Here is a 9,494-nt window from a genome sequence, read left to right as displayed (position 1 = left end):
AATTCAATAAATAATAAAGCCCCCTCCACTAAAAACACACTCACTCTAAAAAAAAATTCTTTCATCTATCATACTTTACATATTATTGATATGATTTTCATTTATCTCAAAAAATTGTTTTACAAACAAACACTAAGTTATATATATAGGACTTCCTGAATCATATGTTCATTTTGATTTTTTTTTTCCTTGAATTAGTAATGGTTGATATTGATAGTGACAAATTAAGAATACCATAAAATGATGTATTTCCATTTTTCATGAATGCTCATGATATAATGAAATAAATTAGTTGAGAAGGAATAGAAATATCAAAGGAGGGCATCTTAGCATGTTCCCTTGGTGCATCAATTAATGGTGGGAGCATATATAAAAAAAACACAACTTATATAATGGAGATGGTGACACTTGATAGTTTTTAAAGTATAAGATAAGATGTTGATATCCACTCAAATGATGCAACTCTAAAATTGCATTGAAGAGTTGACTCTCTCCTTTTTATGAATAAAGGAAAATAAATCAAGGGACTTGTTATCTCATGAGTCTGAATTAATTCCTTAAATATATGTGTGTATATATATAGGAGCATCAGTGAAAATTAATTAAACAAGTTCTTGATTATTTTATAACTACTAGTCTTCACTAATTATTGAGCAAGTTGGGCTCTATTTGAATTTGGTTCAGTACAACAATGAGATTAGGTGATAATATATTGAAGAATGTTTGTTGTATCAAATTATCTATTAATTGATGTATTAAATTTTATCCATTAAGTTTTATTAAATAAGCCTAATTTTTTTTTCTGCACTTACCTTATACATCGAACCGAAAAACCTCTATTCCAATCTGACTTATTTATTTGTTGAATGAGTTTTAGCAAAGTAAAACTAATTAAAATGATGTGGTATATGTAATAACTTAGTAATTAAATAAGAAAAACTCTCCTTGCAATCTAGTTCATGATGTATGTTGTCATTAACTTATTGGAAATTAATTAGTTTAAATGGTAATTAAATATGAATTAACAAAACTCATGCAATAAAATGACATAACTCATTGGAAAACTGATAACAACTTTTTGTATTTAGTTTGACTCTTTCTGAAAACATAATGTTCTTTGGAAACAAATAATAATTTTAATATTTGTATCTTTTAAAAGTTAAGACCACAAGAAAATGGACTCTAAAAATAAAAAGATAGTCAATATTTACTTTTTAGTCTCATAAAGTTATACAAAACACTGACTTTTTTTTAGATTAAAAAATGTAATCAATGCTTTTTTCTTGCATACTTGTAAAAATAGGCAAAAAAATATACTTTCTTATATCTTTTAACAAATCATTTTTATATGCTTATATATATCTTGTGTTTTGAAATTAATTAATTTAAAATTATTAAAAAATATTTATTTTTTCAGTCATTCATCCAAAGAGCAAAGTGGAGACTTCAAGCATTATATAAAAGTAAACTTTTTTCAATAAATATTTTTTTTATATACACAAAAATTTAAACTCCAGATTACTTGTTTAAATGGACAAAACCTCTACTGCTTGCATCAATTCATTAATATATTAATATAATGTTTATATATATATATATATATATATATATATATATATATATATATATATATATTTTGCAGGGGTATACAAGAATTTTTTATTTTATTTTTATTTTTTATTTACAAGGATAGATACCCACTTTTGTAAACCTATTTGCAGTCAATCTTTATCTGAATCCAACACAAAATAACATTGATTAATTATTAGAAATATATCTATTAAAATTTAAGCTCATTAAAATCATACATGATTATAAGAAAACAACCACCAAATTAAGGTCTCATGGAACTCTTCTCATTGTCCCACAAAAGTAAACAAAGAAACTACTCATCAGTCAAGTAACTCTTGACAAAATCCCAAATGCTACTGAGCCAGCCAAAAGGGTTGATGAACCCTAACCCTAACCCTAAAATTGAATCATTTATGACAAAACCATCTGAAACAGGGTAGTCATTGTCCTTATTGACAACTTGATCCATGTATTCATTTGGTCCCTCTGCATAACTTGGTTCATTGGCAAATATTGTAATGTCGAAAATTCCGGTGTAGAAAGGATCGTCACCGGTTATGGCATTGGCAGATGACGGTTCATAGGCGAATTCTCTTGAGACGGCGGCAAAGGAGATTGCGAGGAGGATTAGTGCAACCATTGTGATGGTGTCCTCAAACTTGGCCATTGCTAAATTTTTGGATTGAATTGAACTCTATATATCAACTGATTCAAGAAGAGAATATATAAGCAAAATGTTAATATGTGGGAGTTTCAATTTCATTTCTCCACATTCTAATACGTTTCATGTTGCATGAATGATACATTAAGTGAATATTTGTTTATCAAATGTCTAAGTAACAGAAAAGCTCAATTAAGTTAGTCGATTCGAAATCAGTTAATAGTTCATTATATTAAAACAAAAACTCGATTGACATAATAATTTATTGTCATAGTTTCGAATGAATATGATCACATTTTGATGCAGGAAAAGAAAGAACCTATATTTTAATTCATTTCTATCACAAATGGTAATTAACTTGAAGCTAAGGGATGATGTACTTGGAAACAGAGGCTTGTTAATGCATCAACCTTAATTTCAGCAGTTTCAGTAAAACAAAGCTCAAGAATGAAGAATTTTGGTGACTGAAGAATATAGCTTTGATGCTGATGAAATGATGCTCAATAAGGTTAGAAATTGAGATAGAATTCAGAGTTCCTTCCTGATGGCAATAAGTATGTCTAGTGCTCTATCACATCTAATGCCATTGTTTAATTCTGTCATGACATGAAGTTTTCGATGCTAAGTTAACATCCATTATTATTTAACCACAAATAAAGTGGCATGTATGTTCTATTCTTCTCCAGGAGGAGGTAAATAATACATAATTACACCTCAGAATTAGGGTAAAAATGGGAAACAGAACATATTTCAAAGAAAAAGCGTATTTTGTTACATACCAGGATTGTTGACTGAGTAAATCAAATCCCAATAATGAGGCTTTCAAGAAAATAAAAGAAAACGTATAAAATTTCATTGCTTCAAATTTGAAAACTTTTGGTACCTGTTTTTGTTTGCAGTTTTGATTTTTCCAAAGAGACTTTGATCAAGGGACAAGCTATAAGTGAAAAGGAACAACATTATATTTATTAAATATCACTTTATAGTTTATACACATAGTATATTTGATGAGTACGTAAAAAATAACAAATGAAATACGATAACCAACGTGCTTTCATGCAGATTATATCGAACAAACTAAGTAAAATGGACAGAAAAGAAAAGAAAAGGAAAAATGTTTATCAGTAACACCTGTTCTAAATTCAAGTAAACACAAGGAAACAACTTGTTATACATATACATAACCCTAATTTTTCTAATAAGAAAAACGACAGCCGCTCCGCTTTCGAGGATGTAGGCACACACTGCTGAACCTTGTTAAAATCTCTTGTGTTTGTGATTGTTTGTTTTCCCTTTTGATTATGTGTTCTATTTCTCAACACAACTTTCCTTAATATCTCTTCTTTTATTTTAACTCTATTTTCTAATAAACACTTGTAGTTCATGACCTTGAGAATCCATAGGACAAGTTCAAACATTGAATTGAATGGTTTGTCTCCCTAGATTCATTAACCAATGCCCTTCTAACATAATGAAGCAGAACATATGATAAACTGCAAGAATTATAAATATAAAATTCACTTACTATAACTCAACTAAAAGCCCCGAAGAAGTTCCCATTCCATTAAAACATTCTATCAAACACTGAAAGCAAATACTTGTTTTGTTTCAAGACAACCAAATTTGGTTCACAAAGCAAACAGAACATAAATTAAAGCATATGAATCAGCAAAATATAAATTCACTTACAATCCTGTACAGCATCCGGAATCAATCACAGCAATGGAGGAACTCAGACTCCAGTCACGCATTTCATCAAGCACATCCAAGCTCTAAAAGGTATCCACACTATCAAAAAATCAATTTTTGGTGAACTAATCAAGCAAAACATATATTAAACTACAAGAATCATCAAAATAGGAGTTAACTTACAAGTGCATGCTGGTATACTATACATCATCTACAACTTAGATTCGAGTTGCACATCTCATCAAGGACCTCCAAGCTCATTATCACCCACAACCATGAGATGATAATATGATATCCTTCATTGTGAAGATATACACACAATCAAAAATAAATTTTGGTTAACTAATCTAGCGCAACAAATATTAAAGCATAATTACAAGCCAGAATCATGAAACAGAAACACCCTTCAAAAGCAAAAACATAGAATAAAAAAAATTAAAAAAATTTGGAGCATTCAAACAGAACCTGGGTTAAACTCCAACAAAACTCAAAATAAGAATTCTCACTTGCAATCATGCTCAACAGACATTCCATCAAACATATCAAGTGCATTACCATTGACACCAAATAATAATAAAAATCCAGCAGAGAAGAAGAACAATTGGAAACATAGAATTAAAAAAAATTAAAAAAATTTGGAGCATTCAAACAGAACCTGGGTTAAACTCCAACAAAACTCAAAATAAGAATTCTCACTTGCAATCATGCTCAACAGACATTCCATCAAACATATCAAGTGCATTACCATTGACACCAAAAATAATAATAATAAAATCCAGCAGAGAAGAAGAACAATTGGAAACATAGAATTAAAAAAAAAAAAAAAATTTTGGAACATTCAAACAGAACATGGGTTAAACTCCAACAAAACTCAAAATAAGAATTCACTTGCAATCATGCTCAACAGACATTCCATCAAACATTTCAAGTGCATTACCATTGACAGCCAAAAATTAAAAAAAACCCACACACAAACCAGAGAAGAAGAACAATTGGAATTAAGAAATATATGAATAAAAAAATTTGGACCATTTCTCGATTTGTGCGTGTCATCCTTACGCAGGGGCCATGCTAATCTTCTCTGTATCGTTCCAATTTTATCGGATGTCCCCGAAGGGACAGTAGTTCCATCACAGGGACAATATAAAAAAACGTGAGTTTCCATCTTTGTAGTCGATGTGGGACTATATTTCTATAGTTTAAGAATCAAGACTGAGCTGGCAAAATGTAATTGGTTCAATTTGCTTAACAATTATAAAGAAGGGAATTTCGCAAATGTAACCCTGTTAAACTACATAATTTTGCATATTTACACATAAAATTTATGTTTACTATATATCCCCTTATAAAATATATAAATCTCTATAGTCAAAAGTCAATTTTTTTAAAACTTTTTAAATAATTATTATTTTTTAATTATTATTTAATATTAATAAACTGGTTGGTTTTAAACAACTGTGTATACACCCACCCACCCACCTAAGAACCTTGATTTTTTCAAATGAAAAACTTTTACCATGTATGTATTTTTAATATATTAAAAAAATTATTTAGTATATTTTTTTAAAAATTATGGACAGACCATTTTGAAAGGAGGAGCCTTGAACCATCATCTCATGGTTAAATTAGTTTTTTTTTTAATAATAGACAATAAACACATTGTTTATATGGAATTTTTAATTCCTAATTCCATTAAAAATTTATTATTAAAAATAAAAATAATAATAATAAACTATATAAAAATATGGAAAAAAGAGGGTTTGAAATGAAAAATAAGCAAATTCAAAAAAGAAGATAAGAATAAAAATTTGAATTCAAATTTTTGAAAGAAAAATCTCTCGAGTTGAGGATTTCGGGGGATGTTGAGGATTTGGGAAACAAGAAAAAGGAGGAGAGGAGAGAAGGAAAAAAGAGAGAGGGAGGCAATGGGAGGCTGGAAAAAAGAGAGAAGAAAAGATAGAGGGAAAAGGAAGGAGGAGGGACGTAGAAGCTTGCCCAGATAAAAAGGGACGATTGGAAGGATGTGACTTTGTTTCTTTTTTAATTTAAATTATTTTTTTGCATGTAAAGAGAACCGGATGGCTGTGCCCATGTTAGTATGAATTTTTATGTTTTTCATGCATTTAAAGAAAGGCAACCATGCATGTGCATGAATTGATAGCCTGTCTTTTTCTCTCTCTCACTGTCTCTCTCTAAATATATATATATATATATAATTATGTTCATGCTTTTAAAGAGGAAAAAAACACATGCAGTATTCTCTCTTCTCTCTCGTTCATGCTTCCTCTCTCTCTCAAAATATATATATATATATATATATATATGATTTCTTTTCATGCATTTAATGGGAAAATAAATGGATGTGCATGCATTAGAGGAGTTTCTCTTCTCTCTCCCGTGTTTTTCTCTCTCTCTCCTTCTCCGTCTCGGCATGGCATCAATGCTTCCCCCAGTTAGGAGCAATGGCAGGGAGCTTCAGTAAGGCGTCTTCGTTGGTTCCCCGGTTCGGCACTGACGCCCATTTCTACGACGACCCTGGCAATGCCAATATCGCATCTTTTTTCTCTTTTCGCCGCGCCTCCTTGTAGCATGGTCAAAAGGTCTGGTCTTGTCGGACCTAAACCCTAGTCCAGTGGTGCGCAAAGTATTCCAGGATTGCATTCAAAATGTGTTGCCTTTTTAGAAAGCTAGAAAAATCTCTTGGATAGATCTAAACATGCTGGGAAATATTGCTTTCTCTTGAGAAAAAAACAGAAGAAGAAAAAGGAGAAGTATTTGTGGGTGATGGAAGATGATTGTGAGGTGATGGTGATGGGGTTGCTTAATGCTCTTAAGGTTGCTGCTAAGAGTGGAGCTATGGAGTTCTGTGTCTGATTCCTTGACGTCGGTGAAGCGATGAAGAATTCTTTGAGATGCAGAAAAGTTGGAGAATTTATTAGTGATGCCTTAGCCGGTGCGACGACCAAAGTTGGTCTTGCTCTTCTTGAGACAATCAAGACGTAAATGGTTGTTGGAGTTGGATCTAAAGCATATTGTTGGAAGCTTTATAGAGGTTATTGAACAACAAGATTGGCAAGGTCTTTTAGACTGGAAACACCATTAACATGCTTCATATGATCCCTACCCAAATGCTAGAGTTTGTGCTAAGTGCATAAGAATGATAGATTCGTTTGTTTGAACTTCATATAGCTTGGCTCAGGGTAGACATGTTATTTATGTTTACAATGATAGGGATAGTGTGGGTGAAAATGAGAATATTATAGTCCAACAGTTTGCCCATCTTAGTTTGATACAAAGGATGCTGAATCATCAGTTTAGTAGCAAATCATGTTTAGCTTTGTTGATTATTCAGAATTACTGGCTATGAATTTTGCAACTCTAGAAGGATACTCTCCTTTGTTCTTTTGTGTGCCTGTGACCTGTTGATGCTACTGCTGGAATTTCTGTAAAAAGTGAGAAAAAGGGAAAAAATGAAGAGTAAAAAGGAAATGAAGAGTAAAGAGAGAAAAAATGAAGAGCGAAAAAGGGAAATGGAAGGGTTAAAAAGAGAGAGAAAGGAAAAATGAAAGGATGAGTATATATATGAAGGAGTAAAGAGGTATGAATGAAGGAAAAAAATATGGAAAAAATGGAAGAGTGAGTAAAATGAGAGAAGAAAGGAAAATATGGGAAAATGAAAGGATGGGTTAAAAAAAGAGAGAGTAAAAAAAAATGAGGAAAAAAAAGTAAAGGATGAATTTGAGTGGGGGTATTTTGGTAATTTTTTCTTCGCAGGCTTCCTCTAGAAAAAATCCTATGAAATTTCTCTAATTCCACCTTGACTTTCTTGGGGTAACGAGACTTTTCATGAAATTTTCTCTAATTCCACCTTGAGCTTTGGCTTTTCTTGAGAACGTGAAAAATTTTTCACAAAATTTTCTCTAATTCCACCTTGAGCTTTGGCTTTCTTGGGAATGTGAGAAAAATTTTTCATATTTTTCTCTAATTCCACCATGAGCTTTTGGCTTTCTTGGGAATCTGAGACTTTTAATAAAATTTTTTCTAATTCCACGGGCCTCAGAGCTTTCTTGAGAATTTGAGAAAAATTTTTATATTTTCTCTAATTCCATCATGAGCTTTTGACTTTCTTAGGGAGTAACGAGAAAATTTTTCATAATTTTCTCTAATTCCACCCTCGAGCTTTTGGCTTTCTTGAGTAACGGAAAATTTTTCACAAAAATTTTTCTCTAATTCCACCTCGAGCTTTGGCTTTCTTGTAATGTGAGAAAATTTTTCATATTTTCTCTAATTCCACTCATGAGCTTTTGACTTTCTTGGGGTAACGAGACTTTTCATAAAATTTTCTCTAATTCCACCTTGAGCTTTGGCTTTCTTGGGGTAACGAGAAAATTTTCATATTTTCTCTAATTCCACCATGAGCTTTGGCTTTCTTGGGAGTATCGAGGACTTTTCATAAAAACTTTCTCTAATTCCACCTTGACTTTCTTGGGGATCTGAGACTTTTCATAAAAATTTTCTCTAATTCCACCTTGAGCTTTGGCTTTCTTAGTAATCTGAGAAAAATTTTTCATATTTTCTCTAATTCCACCATGAGCTTTTGAGCTTTCTTGGGAGTAATGAGACTATTCATGAAATTTTCTCTAATTCCACCTCGAGCTTTTGGCTTTCTTGGGGTAACGAGAAAATTTTCATAATTTTCTCTAATTCCACCATGAGCTTTGGCTTTCTTGGGGTCAAGAGAAATTTTCCATGAAATTTCTCTCATTCCACCTTGAAGTCTCGACTTTCTAGGGGTAACGAGAAATTTTTTTCATAATTTTCTCTAATTCCACCTTAAAGTTTTTTGACACTTTTGGGGTAAAGAGAAATTTTTCATAAAGAAAAATCAAACCATTTCTTCAAGCTCACTTTGAGGTCTTTTGACACTCATTGGAATAAAAAAGTGAAATGAAAAGAAAATTAAAAAAAAATTCCCTTGAAGTGATAAAAAAAAAAAATGAATAAAAAAAAATTCACAAAAAAAATCTCTTGTCAACACTCATAAAAAAGAGAAGAGTTGACAAAGATTTTTCTTGAAACTCACTTGGATGTCTTTTCGACACCCGTTGGAGTGAAAAGGAGATGTAATAAAAATGGAAAAATCTTTTCTTGAAATGAAAGGAAGAGTAAAAAGTGAAAAATTTCACGAGAGAAAAAAATGATGATGAATAGGAATGAAAAATTTTTCACAAAAATAAAAAAATAAATAAAAAAATGTTTCTCAGTCAACACTCATTGAAAAAGTTAAGTTGGCAAAGATTTTCCTAAGCTCATTATGAGGTCTCTTTCAAAAAAAAAAAGATGAGTATGAGGTCCATTTTAAAATCAAGTCAAAAATTATTAAGTTAATGACCCTAACCATGTTAAAGGTTACGACTTAAAAATCAAATGGTAAAGGCTCAAAAAGCATTGAAGAGCTAAGACCTAAATGCATCAAGTAAACGACAAATGCAACTCACAGTTTTAAAAGCACCAAGAAGCCAAAGACTTGAGGAGTTTCACAAGTCCAGGAGCTGGAGATTTTTACAAGCGC

At 31.2% G+C, this 9,494-nt stretch overlaps 1 long non-coding RNA gene and 1 other non-coding gene across 2 annotated transcripts; both read right to left on the bottom strand.

Annotated features, from left to right (window-relative positions):
* Positions 1-1,774: 1,774 nt before the first annotated feature.
* LOC120263317 lies at positions 1,775-5,041 on the bottom strand. The gene is made up of 5 exons (XR_005537051.1): positions 4,952-5,041; positions 4,106-4,218; positions 3,923-4,021; positions 3,117-3,170; positions 1,775-2,277 (listed from the first exon to the last, which is right to left on the bottom strand). It is a non-coding gene; the product is annotated as an uncharacterized LOC120263317 (long non-coding RNA).
* Positions 4,940-5,042, bottom strand: LOC120264067. The gene has a single exon (XR_005537247.1). It is a non-coding gene; the product is annotated as a U6 spliceosomal RNA (small nuclear RNA).
* Positions 5,043-9,494: the final 4,452 nt, after the last annotated feature.

This window comes from Dioscorea cayenensis, chromosome 6 (genome assembly GCF_009730915.1).
Source record: "Dioscorea cayenensis subsp. rotundata cultivar TDr96_F1 chromosome 6, TDr96_F1_v2_PseudoChromosome.rev07_lg8_w22 25.fasta, whole genome shotgun sequence".
NCBI lineage: Eukaryota > Viridiplantae > Streptophyta > Magnoliopsida > Dioscoreales > Dioscoreaceae > Dioscorea > Dioscorea cayenensis.
The sequence above is the reverse complement of the archived record's forward strand: the minus strand, read 5'-3'. Positions and strand labels throughout refer to the sequence as shown.